Raw genomic sequence first — 21,081 nt, 5'->3', positions numbered from 1 at the left:
GAAAATGTGCCTATAGCATACAGCTCCATGTATGGCTTGTCCTTACTCACTAACAGCTGTGTAGGATTTGCCGTTTCTTCCATGTTTTATGTGATGATAGTGGATGCCGGCTCTTAGCTTCCAACACTGATTGCTATTCAGGGACTGGGATTCTGGATCTGCTCCAATCATGTGGAATCTATTTTGGACACGTCATGTCACACTTGAACTCTAAAATATGCCTGTCGGTGAAAGGTTCTGTTTATCTTTCTCTTTGCTCAGCCTCACACAGAAAATGGAGTTCAGTCCTAACACCAGCGGACTTTGTTTTACTCTAAAACCCTCTTTGAATCCTCAGCAGCAGTAACAGAAACAATTTCTGAACTTCTTGATATGGTGGCTGCTTTTCCCTCAGCACTCCGGTCTCAGCCTTCTGCTCACAACTTGCCCTGCTCTTTCATTGTACTCACTCCCTTCTTTGCAAATCTCCCATATGGGCAATTAGGACTGCGATTTACACTGGTTTTCTTCTACTTTGCACGCAGCAAGCAGCTCAGTCCTTTCATAGGACACACAGCTGTGACTGCCTCTCCAGGGGAGGGAATTTACCACTAAGCGTGGCTGCCTGCAAGAGATGCCAGAGAGAACATCAGGGGCGACACTTTCATAGTCAGAGAAGTGTGCGTGGAGTATTGAGAAAGGAGAAAAAGCCAAGAAGCAGAGGTCAGGCTTTGATTCACTGACAGTAGGGAAGGAACCAAATGGAATAGGAGCAAACACAGGGTCAAGACAGGCCTATAAGGCCAAGCCCTTTTGGGCAGAGGGCAAAATTCTGCATCTCACCTAGAAAGATGGAAAAACAGGGGATTCTCTTTGTACCTTTGTCAAGTTCCAGACAACAGTGTGGTTTTCTTTCTAACTCTTTATTGCAAGCAAAGTGAGCATTGGATCCTAGAATTACAGTTTCTGGTAAATTTATTTTACATTCAGAAGACCATTCAATAAAGCTTTTTGATATTGTCTTTCTCTTCTGAGTTCATTTTGTTTTTTTCTTTCCCTGATGAGTGAGCCAAGAATGTAGTTCTGACTTTCTGGCTGCTCCATTTTGAGATTTGAGTCTGATAAAGTTGTCTAGTGTAGACAGGCTAGAATATTTTTTTTCTAGGGAAGGGAGGGAGGAAAAGGAGAGAAGATTTTCTTAAAGCTCTTTAAAATTGAGTAATTTTAGGAGGAAGGCATTGCTTTGCTCTGGAAAGCCTCTGAGTCCTCAAACTTGGATGTCTTTGAAAGAAGACCCCCATATGCAATGTGGCATGATTGACAAGAAATTTGTTTGAAATGACTGAGAGGCCCTCATTAGGCTGGGACTCCTCACCATCTGGGTTTGAGTTTTGATAATGGGGTCAGGCTCTCTTTTGGTCTGTGCGTTGAATAACTGAGTGTAATTTGTTAGTGATTGTGGCTAAAACGCAAACATTTTTTAGTCACATTCATAGGAATGTGAAACTAACCGCAGTCTTGGGGCACAACAGTGAGAAAACGCTTTCCAGCTGCACTACTGTGCTTGGTCACCCAGTTGAGAAACTCTCACAAAGCAGCCAGTCTCACTTTGGGCTGGACGGGCGCCATTGGAAACAGAAGTGCAACTTTATCACTTGACTTCAAGAAGAGGTTTCCCAGCAACATATGGAGACAAGATACAAGACAGATCCTGTGGAGGAAGCTGCCCTTTCTGGGCGGGGAGCTTGCTTGTAGGATAGGTAAGGAAGGGCAGTAAGAGGCAAAACAGGGGCCAGCCCAATATCTTCTTACAGACAAATTTCAGTTGATTTCTGCCTGAATAACAAATGTGAACTTGAGAGGCTTCACATTTACCTATGAGAAAGAGGTTAAGCCCAAGTAATCACCCCACAAACCAGCACCTACAAAAACCATTGCTTCCCATGACAGTCATCACTCTCAGAACATTCCCCTAAGGACTTACTGTAGCATGTGCAGATAAGAGCACCAAACTACTTTTTTGTTGTTATTTAAGAATCCCAACAGCCTCTTCGAAATCACAGGTGTATTTTGAACTTCTGGCTTCAGTTTTCATCCTTTAGTTGAGGAAGGGCTGGCGGCTTTGGGTAGGTAATTTGAAGGCATAGCATTCAGATCAGCTCACTAAAGAATCTGGGTGCTCTAAGCCCCAGGTGGTCTCAACAGAAGCAAAGCTCCACGAATAAGTCAATGAAAAACGTTTTATTAATCATACATTTTTTAAAAGGTTATAAAGGGCTAGTAGACTATGTGTGAGAACTAAATCATAGTCCTGGATATGACTCATACTTTTTAAACCTCATCAAACTCAACAGATCGTTTATTCTGAAAAATGTGAATAGATGGATACCACCTTTCATAGACAACTGTAACTCACCGATATCCATACCATATGGATTCATTCCTGCTTTTATATTTGTAAATATATAAGCTGTGTGATTCAAAAAGTGACTTAGTCATCACTTTTTTTTCTTCGAGTAAAAGGATGTTTGAGAAATACTGGTCAAAAGTAAAATCAGAGAGATGGATGTAGAAGACAGAGACATTGGCTGGGTGTGGTGCCTCACACCTGTAATTCCAGCACTTTGGGCGGCTCAGGTGGGCAGATCATATGAGGTCAGGAGTTCCAGACCAGCCTGGCCAACATGGCAAAACCCTGTCTCTACTTAAAAAAAAAAAGAAAAATTAGGGGGGCGTGTTGACAGGCATCTGTAGTACCAGTTATTTGGGAGGCTGAGGCACGAGAATTGCTAGAACCTGGGAGGCAGAGGTTTCAGTGAGCTGAGATTGTGTCATTGCACTCCAAACTGGATAATAGAGTGAGAGTCTGTCTCAAAAAAAAAAAAAAAAAAAAGGTGGGGGTGGGGGAGAGACTGACTTGATTCAGTTGGTCTTCATGGGTATCAGATCTATAATTGTTTTAATACTTTTAAAATTAATCTAGCTTACTAAAAGGAAACTATTGAGAATATTTTTAAAGATTTGCTTTGAAGATGTTCATTGTAATACTGTGTATAACAGTGAATATTATGAAACATTTTAAAAGCCCCAAATTCATAGGCCATTAATTATACTTTGGTATATACATGCAATAGAATACAATATACTCCTCAAAAATTAATCAACAGATATACTATGTACACATCAAAAGAATGTGGAAAATGCACTTCCTCTATTGATGTGTTGAAAAAACAGGCTACCAAATAGTAAATACCTGGGTTTGGAATTGTATGTATTTTCTATTTTCTTCTTTTTGATGATCTTTGATCATCTGTTTTCTCTTTTGATGCTCTTTAGATAATCTGTGTTATCTAATATCTCTATAATTATATGTTGCTTTTGTAATATAAAAAATACGTACTGCTTTAAGTTAAAAATTAATGAACACCTTACTTTTATGCATTATTTTATTTTTAACTTATTCCAAAAGAATATTAGAAGGCTAAATAATTTTTTAACTTTTTAAAGATGAAAATGGGTTTATTGAGATAAAGGAATAATTAAAGGGAATAATATAACAAATGTATGCCATGTAATTTTGAAATTATTAAAAGTCTACATAAAACTTTCTCTGAATTTCCAAAAAAAACTATACAAAAATGTCAAACAAGTGTTACATTGTGCACTGGAGGTGTAACAACTAATCTGGAAAAGGACATTGCTCCAGGCATTGAAGCCTGAGGGCATTTTCTTTTGTGAATCCTTATACAGAGTGAAGGAATAAGAGACAGGCTCATAACCTTTCTATTAAATTCTAGGCTGATGTTCATGGAACCATTCTGTAGAGAGGACTACCTGTTGAACAGCTCCAAACGACACTATTCACATCTTTGTGTGAAGGTGCACAGTGGAATTGTACCCTGTTGCCATACTTGGTGGCCATAAAATTAAATTTAGGAAACATAGTAATTCTAGAGGGGCCCAACTATGCAAACTCCACTGTGCTGGGTTAGACCAGGGCTAAAATGATGAATCCTGTATCTTTCAGAAAATGCTTCCTGATTATTATTTCTCATGACTTAACTTTGGGTACATGTTGAGGAGTTGGAGGGCTAGGGAGAACTGTTTATACTTCACCAGTCAACCCAACAGGAGCTGGGCCTAAAGAGCATAGAGAGCGATTCCTAGGCTCAGTATGTCCCGTTGAATGTTGAAGAGTAAAAGACTCGATACAGGCACACCTCAAAGATATTGTAGATTTGGCTCCAGATTGCCACAATAAAACCAATATTGTAGTAACATGAGTCACACAACTTTTTTGTTTTCTGCATGCACATAACAGTTATGTTTATACTATACTATAGTCAATTAAATGTGCAATAGTGTTATACCTAAAAAAAAGTCTCAAAAAAAAAAACAAAAAAAAAGAAGGCATGCACAGAATCTCTCTTTGTCACCCAGGCTAGAGTGCAGTGGCCCAATCTCAGCTCACTGCAACCTCCACCTCCCAGGTTCAAGCAATTCTTATGCCTCAGCCTCCCAAGTTGCTGGGATTCCAGGCATGCACCATCATGCTCAGCTAATTTTTGTATTTTTAGTAGAGATGAAGTTTTGCCATGTTGGCCAGGCTGGTCTAGAACTCCTAACCTCAAGTGATCCACCTGCCTTAGCCTCCTCAAGTGCTGGGACTACACATGCCTTATTTTAAAAATATTTTATCGCTAAAAATATGAACAATCATTTGAGCCTTCAGTGAGTCACAATCTTTTGCTGGTGGAGGATCTTGGCTTGATGTTGTTGGCTACTGACTTATCAGGGTGGTGGTTATTGAAAGTTGGGGTGGCTATGGCAATTTTGAACATAAGACAACAATGAAGGTTGCCTCACTGAGTGACTCCTCCTTTCACAAAACATTTCTCTGTAGCATGTGACGCTGTTTAATAGTGTTTTACCTATGGTAGAATTTCTTTCAAAATTGAAATTAATCTTCTCAAACCCTGCCACTGCTTTATCAACTAAGTTTATGTGATATTCTAAATCCTTTGTTTCATTTCAACAATGTTCACAGCATCTTCACCAGGAGTAGTTTCCATTTCAGTAAACCACTTTCTTTGCTCATCTGTAAGAAGCAACTCCTTATTTGTTCAAGTTTGATCATGAGTTGTAGTCATTCAGTCACATCTTTAGGCTCCACTTCTGTTCCAGTTCTCCTGCTATTTCCACCACATCTGCAGTGATTTCCTCAATGGAAGCCTTGAACCCCTCAAAGTCATCCATGAGGGTTGGAACCAACTTCTTCCAAATTCCCATTAATGTTAGTATTTTGTATTCCCATTAATGTTAGTATGTTAGTATTTTGACCTCCTCCCATGAATCTTGAGTGTTCTTAATGGCATCTGGAATGGTAAAATCTTTTCAGAAGGTATCCCATTTACTTCACCCAGATCCATCAGTGGAATCACTATCTATGGCAACTATAGCCTTACAAAATGTATTTCGTAAATAGTAAGATTTAAAAGTTGAAATTTCTCCTTGATCCGTGGGATATTGTGTTAGTAGTCATGAAAATGACATTAATCTCCTTGTACATCTCTGTACATCAAAGTTCTTGGTTGACAAGGTACATTGTCAATGAGTCAATGAGTGGTAATATTTTAACATATTTTTTCTCTGAGCAGCAGTTCTCAATAGTAGGCTTTGTCATCGAGGTTCTGTTATTTTATTGATAGAGCACAGGCAAAGCAGTCATAGCATAATTCTTAAGAATCCCAGGATTTTCAGAGTGGTAAAGAGTATAGGCTTCAACTTAATGTTGCCAGCTGCATTCGTTCTTGAGACTTTGAAGCCAGGGATTGACTTCTCTGTAACTATGAAAGTCCTAGACGGCATGGTATCTTCTTCCAAGAGAATGCTGTTCTGTCCATATTACAAATCTGTTGTTAAGTGTAGCCATCTTCATCAGTGAGTATAGCAAGATTTTCTGGATAATTTTCTGCAGCTTCTCCATCAGAACTTAATGCTTCATCTTGAGCTTTTATGCTATGGAGACAGCTTCTTTCCTTAAACCTCCTGAACCAATCTCTGTTAACGTCCAATTTTTCTTCTACAGCTTTCTCACCTCTCTCAGGCTTTATGGAATTGAAGAGAGTTAGAACCTTGTTCTGGATTAGGCTTAAGGAAATGTTGTGTTGGTTTGATCTTCTATACAGACCACTATAACTTTCTCTATCTCAGCAATAAGGCTGTTTTCTTTTTTTTATTATTTTTTATTTTTTTAACCATTTGTGTGTTCACTGGAATAGCACTTTTGAGAACCCTTGTACACTGTTGGTGGGAGTGTAAATTAGTGCAACCACTATGGAGAAGAGTTTGGAAGTTTTTCAAAAAACTAAAAATAGAGTTAGATGATCCAGCAATCCCACTGGTAGGTATATACCCCAAAGAAAGGAAATTAACATATCAAAGAAATATCTGCACCCCCATGTTTGTTGCATCTCTTTTCACAATAGATAGCCAAGATTTGGGAGCAACCTCAGTGCCTATCAACAGATGAATGAATAAAGAAAATGTGGTACTTATATACAATGGAATACTATTCAGTGATAAAAAAGAATGAGATTCAGTCATTTGCAACAACTTGGATGGAACTAGAGGTCACTGTGTTAAGTGGAATGAGACAGGCACGGAAAGACAAATATGGCATATTCTCACTTATCTCTGAGACCTAAATATCAAAAGCAATTAAACCTGTGGAGATAGAGAGTAGCACAAGGGTGTCCAATCTTTTGGCTTCCCTGGGCCCAATAAAAGAAGAATCGTCTTGAGCCACACATATAAAATACTAACACTAACAATAGCTGATGAGGTAAAGAAAATGCAAAAAAACCTCAATCTTTTAAGAAAATTTACAAAATTTGTGTTGGACCATATTCAAAGCAGTCCTGGGCCTCATGTGGTCTGCAGGTCATGGGTAGGACAAGCTTGGAGTAGAAGGATTGTTACCAGATGCTAGAAAGGGTAGTGGAGGAGATAGGGGGAAGTGGGGTGGTTAATGGGTACAAAATATAGTTGGAATAAATGAATAAAGCCTAGTATTTGATAGTAGAGCAGGGTGACTATAGTCAATAATAATTTAATAGTTCATTTAAAAACTAAAAGAGTATAATTGGATTGGTTGTATCACAACATATAAATGCTTGAGGGAATGGACAGCCCATCTTCCATGATATAATTATTACACATTGTGTGACTGTATCAAAACATCTCATGTAGCCCTTAAATATACACACTTACTACATACCCACAAAAATTAAATATTAAAAAAAATTTTCCATTGAATTCTCAACTTAGCTGTTTTGTGCAAGAGGTTTATTTTAGCTTTTGACATACCTTCCTCACTAAGCCTAATCATTCCTAGCTTTTGATTTAAAGTGAAAGATGTGCCATTCTTCCTTTCACTTGAACACTTTGAGGGACATTGTAGGGTTATTATTTGCCCTAATTTCAATGTTGCTGTGTCTCAGGGACTAGGAAGGCCTGAGGAGAGGGAGATACATGGGAGAATGGTCAGTTGGCAGAGCAGTCAGAATACACAGACACACAAAAATTATGTCTTATATGGGTAACGTTCATGGTGCCCCCAACAATCACAATAGTAACAACAAAGAGCAGTGATCGCAGATTACCCTAACATACAGAACAATAATTTTAAAACTTTAAGTATTTCAAGAATGACCCAAGTGTAATAAAGAGACACAAAGTGAGCACATGCTGTCGGAAAAATGGCGTCGATGGACTTACTCGACCCAGGATTGCCCCAAACCTGCAATTTGTAAAAAATGCCATATGGGCAAAGCACACAAAAAACCGTGCTTGTATCCTGTCTATTTTTAATTTAGTCCTTTTAAATATGATTCATTTGATACAAAATGAGGAGATGATGGCATATTGCTTGTTCTATCAATCTCACTTAAAAAATTTATGGAGAAAAGTTAATGTAGATAGTCATAGTCTCTGAGATGAACAAGGAATGCCATTTTTAGCTTCTGAAAGTTCAAAGACAAAGATCAGCAGTGGGGAGTTATAGAGAGTACCACTTAAGGATGCAGGTATTGACATCAGACAGATCTGCAAGGCGTGAAATCTATCATGAACACACTGTGTAACTGGCCAAATCACCTACCTCTCTAAGACTCAGTTACTACACCTGTAAAATGGGGATAATAATGCCTAGTTCAGAGAGGTGATACATATACTTTATGCATATGCAAAGTGCCTGCCAGATTATGAATATTTAATCAATGGTGATTTTTTCATTTGCAAAGAAATGTAGGTGGTATATGGGGAAACAAACCAGAAGAAAAAGACATGAGGTATAAAAATAATGGTGGAGAGAGAACAAACAGTGTGGCCTTCAGTGACCCTGTGAAAGAAAACTGCCGAGCAAAATGGGCCATTCTGCACCCTGTGTCACTTGCCTTACCTGGCTATGTTTCCTTACTGGTTTATTATTTTGATAGCCATTGATATGTGTGTGTTGAGAAATGTCATGATGTTTAGAAGGGTCTTAAAAGGTCATGAACAAATGAGTTGAACAGATGATTGTCACAGCCTGAGCTCCGAGAAATGCCAGCTTTGCACATCGTCAACGCTTTGTTTTATCTGTTGCTTTGGGCCTTTTCCTGGTTTGGACTCCCCTGGGTTGCAGAGTAAATTAAATCTACTGTTAAAAATAAAGAACATTTTATGGTAAGCTAATTTGTGTATATACGGCCATCCCACTGTAAAATACATCTTTAGAGACAAAAGTATCAAAAGCTTTAAAATTATTTTTAAAACTAGAAGCTCTTAGGCCATTTGGGTTTCAGATTGGACTGAACTTTCCCAGCCTCTGAGGATGACATGATTTCCCATGTTTCCTTGGGAGTCTCATCTGAAATAGAATTGAGGGAAAGGCAAAATGATTGACAAGGGCAGGTGATGTGAGCTCAGGCATCCTGCTGAGGGGGCTCACTTAGGATTCCAAATCAAAGTCAGCCACAGCCCCATGCTGGTTTGCGCTGCCCTGATGCAGACACTGAGTCAATTCTGTGCTAAGTACTTACGATGTACAGATTAGCAAATACAAAGGTTGAGGGTCTCAGTGCATCCTCTGTCTTTCAGAAACAAGCAGGCGGAGTTTCATTAGTGAGGAAATTAACTGGGGCTGACATGAAGCTCTAAAAAGCATTTTCTAAGCTTTGTGTGTTTTTCCATGTGGTTGTTACCGGGGTTTCTTGAATTGTATTGTATGATTTCATTCCGAAAACATTTATTATCTCTTTACTCTCCTTTAAAGCCTTGCTTAAAGTGCTACAGACCTAGAAAAGAAACTGATACTCATTAGGTACTGATTTTATTTTTCTACATATATTATAATAAATTCAATTCTCACTCTAATTTTTTACATTAACTATCACTATATTAATTTCACATAACTGTGGTCTCTAATATGTGAATGCACCGCAGCTAACACAGCAAATGATAGACCCATAATTTGAACGAAAATTTCATACACAGATGAATAAGACACAACGCCTGCCTAGGAAAGCCCCAAGCTACTAGGGGAGTAATAACAGAGGATCTCAATCCAAGATAGACCAAGATTAATGTTGTAATGAGTGTGTAGTTTGGAGTAAGCATTCTATAGATGTTTATGATGTTAATGAATAAAGAACATACATGAGCAATATGGACGATAAATATAAACACACCTTTAAGTATGAACTCTGAAATAGTGTTCATATGACAAGAAGTTTATATTCAACCTAGGAATAAAACGGTCTATGAAAGGAATCACATGGGGCTTGGATAAATCTATTCTACTATTTTCAGAATAATTTTTCAGCAACAATTTAGAGAGACTGGCTCCCAATGTTTTTGCTTGCCACACAGACCTCCAAAAAATGAGGTCGTCATAGGTTACATTTTTGTAATTCCTTTCTTTGCTTACCTATCCCACACATAAAAAGCCTCTTACCTCAAATACATGTCTTGACATATTTGGGGTCCTAGCTGAGCTAAAGCTAAGTTTAATTTTTTCCGTTGAGTGGAATTGGGTGGCACTTTCCCCCTTTCTCTGTCTCACTTCTCCAAGCATCTACTTGCATTATATTAGAAGTCAAACATGGGAGTAAAAAGAAAATAAAATATATGAACCCCTCGTCTTCATCAAGGATGAGCCTGGAAAGATGCAAACCATTTATTTCAGGAAGAAATCAGCTGGTCTTTGACAGAATAAAGACTTACTCAGAAACCCAGCCAGAGGGCTGGAGGAGAATGAGGAGACATCTGCACAGTTGGAACTTGGGCCTGGAACCCAGTCTGATTCAGTCAGGTGGTGATGTGTCTGCTGAGGTAGAGAAAGGGAACATTGACAGCTCTATGTGTGACCTAAGAGAGCTCAAATTGTGAAACACCTAACAGAAGCACCCAGATACAGGCCTCTGAATAGTTACACCAAAGTATGTGAGCTCTTTCTCATTTTCTGGCCAACTACTGTTTGTTGGGGGCCCACAAGTATCAGGGACATTGATGCCTGGAGACGTTGCTGAATATCTGTCTGTTGGAGTGAGGGTGAGGGCAGCATGGAGGCTTGGCTGGCCCCAAGAGTGGCAGCAGTGAGGACATCTGGATCCACAGGTCCTGGCTCTAGCTGTCTAGAAGACAGCAGAATCTTGAGTCAGCAGCTGAGGAAAGGGTGGCTGAGGAACCTGACGCTCAGGCAGCCCCACACAGCATGGTGACAGGAAGGAAGGTCCTAGGGACTCCTGAGCATATGCAAGACACTCCTGGGGACATCCACAAAATGCCATGTGGACTTTTCAAGAGTTCCTCTGTGAGCTGGGATGTTTTCACTGTCTGAAATAATGTTTAACTTCCTCTCTGCATCAACATGAATAATTCTCAAAAACAAAATGTTGAGTGAAAAAAGCAGATTGCAAAAGGATAAGTACAATATGCCGCCACTTATATATATGTTTTAAAATACATGAAACATTGGAATATATTTTTTGGATGCATATACATATCTATGGTGGCATTTTTTAAAAACAAGGATGGGGAAGAACACAAGTTGCCTTGGGATGGTAGTTACCCCCAAGAAGATCTCCTCTGAGAGAGGGAAATCTGTGAAGGGACACACTGTGATTCAACTCCATGCATTTCATTTCCCCCAAAAACATTTCTGAAGCAAATATGGCACAATTTGAATGCTTGTTCTCTCTAGGCAATGAGTTTATTCTTTTTTTTTTTTTTTAATGTGTTGCAGTTTTAAATGTTTTGTAGTTAAATATTTTTTAAATAGAAAAAGTCGGGTTTACATTTTAATGTTAAAACATTTGTATACACAGGGTGATGAGGCCTGAGGCTTTTGGGCTATATTATCTTTAAGAAACAGGATTGAAATTATCCAAGGGATCTACTTTCCTTGAGAATTAGACACATGGAAAGTTTCAGCTTTATACTTTGTATGGCTTGGAGTTATCCATACACAAAGTATTCTCTTTAATTGTTGTAAAGGTAGAAATGTGATTTTTAAAATTATGCTTGCTTAGCTCAAAAGCAACTGAAGACATTATATTCAACTTATGAAAACTTTATTTTTGGGATAAGATCAAGATAAAAGTGCTCAGAGTCCAAAAAAATACATAGAAAAATTTGTGAATGAAAAAGTAGCTTATGCAGGAACTCTGCATATAATTTTAAGTATAGTCTGCTCAACAATGAATGCTATTATTTATTACTCCATTTTAGACTAAGCTATTTGTCTCTACACATGCATGCCATCCCTCTGACACAAGGTTTTGGTTTGGATTACTTTTGTTTGAAATCAATAGAAGAGAAAATGGAATCCTAAATAGATGATTCCCCAACTTTCAAAAAAAATTCAACAGTTTTACATTTTCTATTTTTAGTATTCTCCTTCCCTTCCTTTCCAGCAAACATCTTTGAGTATGGAAAGCAAGTAGACTAGCTGTATTTTATTAACAGGGCACAAAATTGTGAGATGGGAAAGAGAATGTGCCTTTTTAAAATTCCAACAAACAGCACTAGAAGTCAAATGAAAAGTGACTGCAGAGTTTTTGGGGAAAGTTATAGTTTATCTTGGTGTGTGTGTATGTGTAAGCACCTGTGTGTATTTGGGAGGAGGTGGGACGGTAGAGAGGGGAGTTCTTAGACCAAACATTTGGTCTGTACTAACAGGACTATGGAAGCCATTCCAATGGTCTTGAAGAAAGACAGCAATTGTCTTAGATCCTGCCTTTTTCCCTTATTCATTCTTTCCCCACATCCCTCATTCTACACAGAATCAGATTCCTGCTTTCCTTTTCACCTTCTAAAATGATGCCTCTGTTAACTTTAACTTCTGTCATATCTATATTGCATGCACATATACATAATGCACACCGAGAGGAGCTGCATGCTATCTGGTGTTGCTAATAATTTCATGAGTATTCTTCTTTTCTCTAAGAGATTGTAACTTCCTTGTGGATATGGAGCTTATAAGGTTTTTGTTTGTTTAGTTCACACAGCAATACAGTAACTGAGACAGAAAGATAAATCCTAGGCACACTCTGAAACTAATTGCTCCTCAATTATATGGACAAAATAGAAGTACAGAGGGTGGAATGTTTTGTCCAGTGATAAGCAGTGAGGGGGCTGGAGTGAGTGCAGCCCCTAAACCCATTGGGAATGGACTCCTGCCCTGGTCTCCAGCCTCTTGGATTAGAAATATGAAATTCTACCTTCCCAGTATTTGTCTCTCACTAAGTTTGATTGATATGGCAGGAAATCATACAATTTAGAGTCAAGCAAATGTTATTGCCTTTAATTGGGGAAGTGGCATAACTTTACTGAGTCTCCATTTGCTCATCTGTAAAACAGAAATGATAAAACCTCTGTATAAAGTACTGGTGAGGATAAACTTAATTTGAATAATTGTATGTTTGTTGCCTACCACATACCAGATGTGTAATAAACTGTAGTTCCATTCTCCTCTGTGCCAGGCCCTTCTGTTTGATGGCTGGTATCAGCTTCGTATACTATAAGCTTGAGGGTTTAAATATTTTCCCAAACCAAACGAAGTGACAAAACATGTCAACTGCAGAATTGTCCTCCCTTGTCTTGCACTTCATATATGTGGTTCTCCACCCACTCTCTCATTTAGGTATCATTGCAACTCAATTTGAGCCCTACATTTTTATGCCATTTGAAACTTATGAGCTGCTGGTGGTCTTCTTTGCGCATCAGCCAGAATAGTACATATTAGAACATGTTCTCAAAGCCACTCATTCCCAGATTCCTTCCCTTTCCCACTGGTCCAATGCTAGGATATGCAGCAGCTAAGCTAGGCTTCCCTTCCATGAAGTTGGAGCTTAGATAAGATTTGAATCCAGCAGCCATAACTCTTAGTCAATTACTCCTCCTATGCTGCTTGTCCACACCAGACACCCAATAAATAGTTGCTGATTGATCTGTTGAGATACAGAAAGATGGACCAGACCAAAGCAAATGACTTTGTGACTGATGAGGAGTGGGCAGAGATGTACCAGAAAGGTGGATGAGGCTGTTGGTACGTGTGGCCAGAAATGAAATAAAGGGCTGAGCTGGGAGATATTGAATAGGCTCTGTTCTATTGAAAGTCCAGAAGTGGTAAATCATATTGCATGTTTAAAATGGTAAGATTCAGGAGTGGTTTCTTTCCAGGCAAGAAATGTTCCAACCATTCAGGTTCTAAGTGGATCTGTTTACTAAGTTGGCCTGCTTCTAGCAATATATTTATCCATTCTGCTATTATTCATTTGACAAACATTGAGCACCAAATCAGATTTAAGTACCTTCTCCCATTTCCTTGGCCTTATTTCTGTCCTAGGCCCTTGGCCACTTGGTTATGGAGACCTCTGGCTGTTACTAGTACTGCCACAGCACCAGCTGCCATGACTATTTCTGGGGAACACCCACTTTCTCAGTCTTCTCTGGTGAGTGCTCAGCTCTGACACTATGTCCCCATCATACCTTTTGCTAGTAGAAGCCACACAAACCTGGAACTCAGGCTTGACTTAACGAGACTCATAAGCCTCCTCTTCCTCTTACCACTTTGCAACTTAAATAAAGCACTCTAGGCTGGGCACGGTGGCTCACACCCATAATCCCAGCATTTTGGGAGGCCATGGCAGGGGGATCATTTGAGGTCAGGAGTTCGAGACCAGCCTGGCCAACATGGTGAAACCCCATCTCTGCTAAAAATACAAAAATTAGCTGGATGTGGTGGCCCATGCCTATAATCCCAGCTACTTGGGAGATTGAGACAGAAGAATCGCTTGAACCTGGGAGATGGAGGTTGCAGTGACCCAAGATCGTGCCGCTGCACTCCAGCCTGGGCAACAGAGGGAGACTCTACCTCCAAAAATAGTAATAATAATAAAGCATTCTAACACAGGGTCTGCCATCTGGCTTCCCTAGTGGCTACCTTGAAGTACGGGGATTGAGAATACCAGGGGCTGGGTAGGTAATTGCCTACAGGAGAACTTTGATCAATGAGAGAAAAGAGGATATGAACTCCTTTCTTTTCCTTTCTCCAATCCACCATTCTAAGGTGCAATGACTCTGTTTAGCTCATCTGAACATATCCTTTATAGCTAAGCAACTGACTGTGTCTCTTGGGAAGCTACAGCCAGCTTGGTAATTAAGAGCCCTGACTATGACCTTTGTGTTTGTGCCTCCTTTTTCTTTATTTCACTTTTTTTCCCCGCTCAGCCTTGTTGCCCAGAGATTGTACCTCCCAACAAATAATTATCACTAAGGTTTGCCTTGGCACATCTCTTTGACAACCTTGCCAGCAAACACAAGCAGGTAATGTGAACCAGACACCATGCTAGGTGTGGGACATAAAATGGTGAACAAGACAGATTTGGGCCCCACCCTTATGCAGTTTTCGATCTAGTGAGAGAGACAGGCCATATGCTATTAAACAACAATAAACAGAAAAAAAAAAGCACAATTTGTGATGAGTTCCATAATGAAATAAAATTTACTTCTGGGGGGGACATAGTGGTGGAGGGGTTGGATAAAATCAGTTTAAATATGGAGAATTGAAGAGGTCTCTCTGAGGAGTTTATACTTAAGTTGAGGCAGGAAGCCATGGAAGGAACCAGCCATGGTAATAGCAGAGGGAAGAGAACTCTTAGCTGCCAGAGTATACAGCACATAGCAAAGCCTCAAAGCAAGAATGGGGTTTGAGTGTTTGGGGCACTTGTGGAAGATAAGGATGGTTGAAGTGTCATTATCAAAGCGAAGAGTGGCTGACTTGAGGTTGGGAAATGCAAGAGTCTGATCCTGCAGACTTTGTCGGCTATTGAATCAGGCTGAATTTTACTTTAAGTGCCACTGGAAGCCACCAAGATACTTTAAGCAGAGATATTACAATACAATCTGGTGGAATCTTAATTCCAGTTCAAGATTCTCCTTAATTTATTAGCATAATGCCTTTTACTTATAACCTTAATAATAAAAGAACACAAGGATTATGGCTATAAATACATGGAAGTAAATTTTATAATATATTTTATGTGTTAACACAAGCACAAATGTCATATATGTACATATATATATAACGTATTACATATATATGCTTATGTATATATAGTATATGTACACATATAGTGTATACATGCTTATATATACATTATATATGTATATACATGCTTGTAACCAGCACTCTCTTCTAAGGAATCATAATTTGTTATAGTACTAATTTTATTTTTTTGTTCAGTTAGTCTAGCAGTTTTGCTACTTTGCTCCATGTTCATTCATGTTGGTTTATTTCCGTGTATTAATTTCAGAAAGTTTACAGTATTTGTGGCTGCAATTTCTTGAAGTACAGAGCTTCTTCTGTCTCAATTAGAGTTTCTTCATTAACTGTAGTTCTGTTGCTATGGCTGTCATTAGTGCAATCTACTAATTCACAAATTCACGGAAGTATGGAAATACATTTTGCTAATGTGCGTTGCAAAAGGCCCTCTAAAAAATGCCTCCTATATAATGTGATTTTCAAAATGCCTGCTGCAGCTGCCAGGGAAGGGCTTTTATAGACCAACCTGGATTTGGGTGAGAGCAATATGTCTTCTAGGCAGAGAAAGCTCTCCTCTACCACTCTATAAAGCCTTTTCTCGATGGTTGCTACCTGTCTTTGACCCTCAGATGTTTCCAAATTGTCTCTCTGGAGTTAGCATTTTAGCCAACTCACATCTATTTAAGTGTGTTGTGTTAAAGAGCTGGCAAGATTTTTTAGAAGAGTTTCACCAAACAACAATTCTTGTGAAAATTTAAACTATATATTGATATCACCCTTGCAGACTTGGCAGTAAACCCACATGATATGTTTTGGGGAGTAACAGAATGTTAAATTAACCAATGTATTATTTTCTGGCCAGAAATTGCACCATGGACATTCATCCCTTTTCTTTGGTTGGAAAGCTTTGTCAATTCAGGAGATCAGTTAGTAGTAATTTAGCATGGACTGGTTCACAAAGTTGATTTTCAGAAGACAATTGCCTGAGATGAAATGGGATATGGAATAGATTGTGACAGAAGAAGAGACACTGTCGGGAAACACAGCGCTACCAGGGAGGTCTCTAAACAGAGAGCCCCAGGGAATGCTGGGTGCCCAGGGGAGGTGGCTGCATCGGTGCTGAAAGCAAAGATGGTTGTGCGCCAAATTTTAACTTCAGACTTTTGCCTCAGGCAGCACTGTTAGCGCTTCAAGTCCCATTAAGGACCTTCGCTTTGGAGCAGATGGTGGCTTCAGTGATAACAAAGAAAACAACAGTGGTAGGAGAAAAGATGGCCAGACTGAGCTTCAAAGAAGCAAAACACCAAGGGAAAAGTTATTCATGTTTCTTGTGGGGAATGAATCACTGAAAAAGAACTCTTTAAATGGAGATGATAGAATGCAAATAATTTATTTACGAGAGTCAGTATTGTTCATGATAGCCTTGGCTCTTTTCAGACTTTCTGCCTCCGTGTAGATTGGTGAAGAAATAGAGATGTATCTAATTTGAAACAAAATATAAGTGTTCCAGATTAGAACATATTGAGTATATTCTGTGCCCAGCTGGGATAATTTAAGTGGAGGTTTGAGAAGGTCTTCGTGAGGAGAGGATATTTAAGTTGAGCAATAAAACTAAGTAATCAAAATAATATTTTGCCTTCTAGTAAGAAACTTTCATTCCATCAGAAACCAGAATGTCTTTGACTTAGCTAATTTTCAGAATTAAGCTAATTTTTATATTGCATATTTAAGAAAACCTAAATTTATAGAAATTAAGTCAGCAGATAAAATGAATATTTGTTGCTTATACCATGTGACTTTACACACACAGAGAAGTGTATATCTATACATATGCTTACATCAATATGTATGAACCTGACTAAAGTATGACCTTGTTGTATATGTGTATATCTCTGTATACACACACACACACAGGATCATTTGGTGCCAGCGAGGTCTACTTATTTCAGGTGATCTCTTATCACTGGTTCTATACTCCAAGTTCCACCTGTGAACGTGGACAAGTTTAAATTAGTCAAATTTTCAAGATTTCTTGTCATTCATGCCACATGTTGGCTGTTTTGACTCCTGATTTTTGACCCTCTTTATTGTCTTAACCTTGCTTTCATACAAGGAACTCCTCAACTCTTATTTCATATGCATCTGGCTTCCATTTCATTTGTGGTTTCTGGGCACTACCTAGCCCTTTATGCTGTTTGTCAAACATGTCTGCACCTTCCTGATCCTGGCTGCTCACACTGTCTCCAAGAATTATCCTGAGGGAGACATGGAACTTTCTACCTTCAGGCTGGTTTAATAGGAATCTAAGTTTAGTAAAATGTTTGGCTTTTTATCCCTTTATTTGTGGTATCTAGTAGCCTTCTATTACCTACCATATACTGATGACCTAATCAGACTTGCTGTGCTGATTTTCATGTATGCAAATAGTAATAAACCATAGTGTCTAATCCCCAAGGGTATTGCTGCAAATATAGTAGGTGAGAGAGACATATAAATAAGTAATTTCAAGATAATACAATAAGTATTGGGATACAAGTTGACACAAAGAGAGGAAGCATAAAGAAAAGGGAATAATGAACTTGACTTGTAAGTAAGGGATAAATACATATCAGTTTGCTGAGAAAAGTCCTAGGTTATGACCTTGCTTCAAAATCCATTAGAGTAAGCATTAGTCTCACCCTTTTCACTTTCCAAGGTGTCCCAGTTTAGAACAAAAAAGAAAAGTGGTGACCTTGCTTGTATTAGTCAGGGTTCTCCAGAGAGACACAACCAATAGGGTAGACACAGACTGAGATATATGTTTTATAGATATGTTATAAATACATAGATATAACTCAATCTATATCTACCCTATTGGTTGTGTCTCTCTGGAGAACCCTGATTAATACAAGCAGGGTCACCGTATCTATAACATATAATTAGGCACTATGATTTGTTAATCTATATAGGTAGATCTATATATTATATAATTAGACACTATGGATTTATTCATCTATATAGATATCTATATATCACATAATTAGAAACTGTGATTTATATAGACACTATAATTAGACACTATGGTTCATTAATGTTTGCATACATGACAGTCAGCACAGAAAATCTGATTATGTTATCAGTATATGTCTCTATAAGAGGATTTGTGAGGGGAATTTTCTTACATGATTATAGAGGCTGGAAAGTCCCACAGTGGGATGGCTGCAAGTGAGGAAACAGGGAAGCTGGTAGCACAGTTCCGATCTGAAGGTCTAAGAACCAGGAGGAGGTACTGGTGCAAGCACCCAAGTCTGAGGGCCATGGGTGTCCCAGCTCCAGAAGAAAGAAAGTAAATTCAGCTTTCCTCTGCCTTTTTGTTCTGTCAAGGCCCTCAGCCAAGCAGATGGTGTCCACCCACATTGGGTGAGGGTGGATATTCCTTACCCTGATTCAGATACCAATCTCTTCTGGAAACACCTTCACGGACATACCCGGAAATAATTCTTTACCAGCTATCTGGGTATCCCCTTCTAAGCCAGTCAAGTTGACACCTAAATAAACCATCATACTATCTATAGTGAAAAGGTCAAGTAAGAGAACGCAAGAAATATGATGAGAAGAACTTTGCCAACCTAGTGAGACAGAAGTGGAAACTACTGGTGAAAGAAATGGGCCCAGTGACCTGAACAATATTGTTCACGTGATTGTGCCTCATAGGAGAGGGATGAGATGCTATGGGCTAAAGAAGAAACCAGGAGCCAGCAATGGTGAGCTGTCTCTGTAATGTCAAGAACCTTAACTTTTTCTTGTAGACAATGGAGTCACATTAAAGGTTTTTTTCTGTTTTTGAGATGGAGTTTCACTCTTTTTTGCCCAGGCTGGAGTGCAGTGGTGCGATCTTGGCTCGCTGGAGCCTCAGCCTCCCAAGTAGCTGGGATTACAGGCACCTGCAACCATGCCTGGCTAATTTTTTGTATTTTTAGTAGAGACAGGGTTTCACCATGTTGGCCAGGATGGTCTCAATCTCTTGGACTCGTGATCCGTCTGCCTCAGCCTCCCAAAGTGCTGGGATTACAGGCATGAGCCACAGTGCCTGGCCTACATTAAAGTTTTTTAACTGAAAATATGACTTCATTAGATTTGTACTTTAGTATTTCTATGTGGTATACATAGAAATAATGTACAGAATAGATCAGTAGGGAATAAAATATCAGGCAGACAGAATAATTGGATCATAATAATCCAAACAAGAGCTGCTGGGGGCCTAAGCAGAGAGGACAGAGAATAAGGGATGGATCTTTAAAATATCCATTAAGAAATTGATAAAAGAATCAGAGTCAAGATCATACTCAGTTGGGTACATATAGGTCAGGAGCTCAGAAAAGAAGTGTGGGCTGCAAGTATACATATGAGAATGTGAGTGAGTGAAAAAGAAAGGTCTGAAATTCAGATAGAAAAAGATCAAAGCCAGAGCCTGTCCTTTAATTTAATCAGAACAATGTAAGAATATAGGATAACAAATGGCAACAGTTTTAGGAAAAAATTGTGTAAGAGATTCATATGACCAGTTCATTTCGGTTAATTATAATGAATGTTGGCACTAGAGCTTTGATTGCCTGCATAATTTTTGTTATTTATTGTATATCTTATTCTTTTTGAATGTGGTGTCTCTCAACTCCTATTACATAATGGGGATTTTTTAAATGGAACAAAACATTTTCCCCCACCCATGAAGGGTCCATTTTGGAATGATTACTATGTATAATTTAAGCTATTGGTTAAGGTCCAAGTCATATTATATGAATCAGTAGTAAGATATATTTATGACAGTGTATAATTCTAATACTGCTCATATTAGGGCAAAAGTAGAATACTCTACTTGAAAAGAATCCTGCAGTTGCTACAATCATGTAAAAAAAATAGTCGAAGTATTTTCTCAGTTGATGAGTGTAGATCTCTAGACATAAAGGTTTAAATGGTATTAAACCTTCTGAGAACTTTAGATGAAACTTTCAGAGTGACATTTCTAAATCTGACCAATTTTTAAGTAAAGGTAAAAATGTCCAACAAAAGAAATTATTGATACTTATTACATTCATTTTCTATGTTGTGTAATTTCTGTTTTTTTCTACTGATCTATAAGTTAATTCTGAACAGATAGTTTTATGTAATAAAATTTGCTTGAATTGATACATAAACTTCCATCTAAGTATAAAGTCGTACATAAGGTTCAGGTTTTTCTAAACACGTTGACATTGATTATAATGTGTTCAAGTAGCTAGACTCAATACAGAGAAATTGTTTGTCTCTGAGAATACTCTCTGAAGTACTACTTGAAGACTCAAATATTTTTAACTGTTCTCAAAGCAACATTTTCTTTCATATCAATAATTTACACCATAGTAAGGTTTTTTCAGACTATGCAAATTAGAAATATGAACTAATTCAGACAACATTTATACAAAATAAATGAGACTTTAAAACATTTGATTTACTTTTTAATTTTCAAGGTGGTATTCACCAAGAAGATGGAATTG

The sequence above is a fragment of the Chlorocebus sabaeus genome, chromosome 12 (assembly GCF_047675955.1).
Source record: "Chlorocebus sabaeus isolate Y175 chromosome 12, mChlSab1.0.hap1, whole genome shotgun sequence".
In the NCBI taxonomy this organism is placed as follows: domain Eukaryota; kingdom Metazoa; phylum Chordata; class Mammalia; order Primates; family Cercopithecidae; genus Chlorocebus; species Chlorocebus sabaeus.
This window is presented reverse-complemented; position numbering follows the sequence as displayed.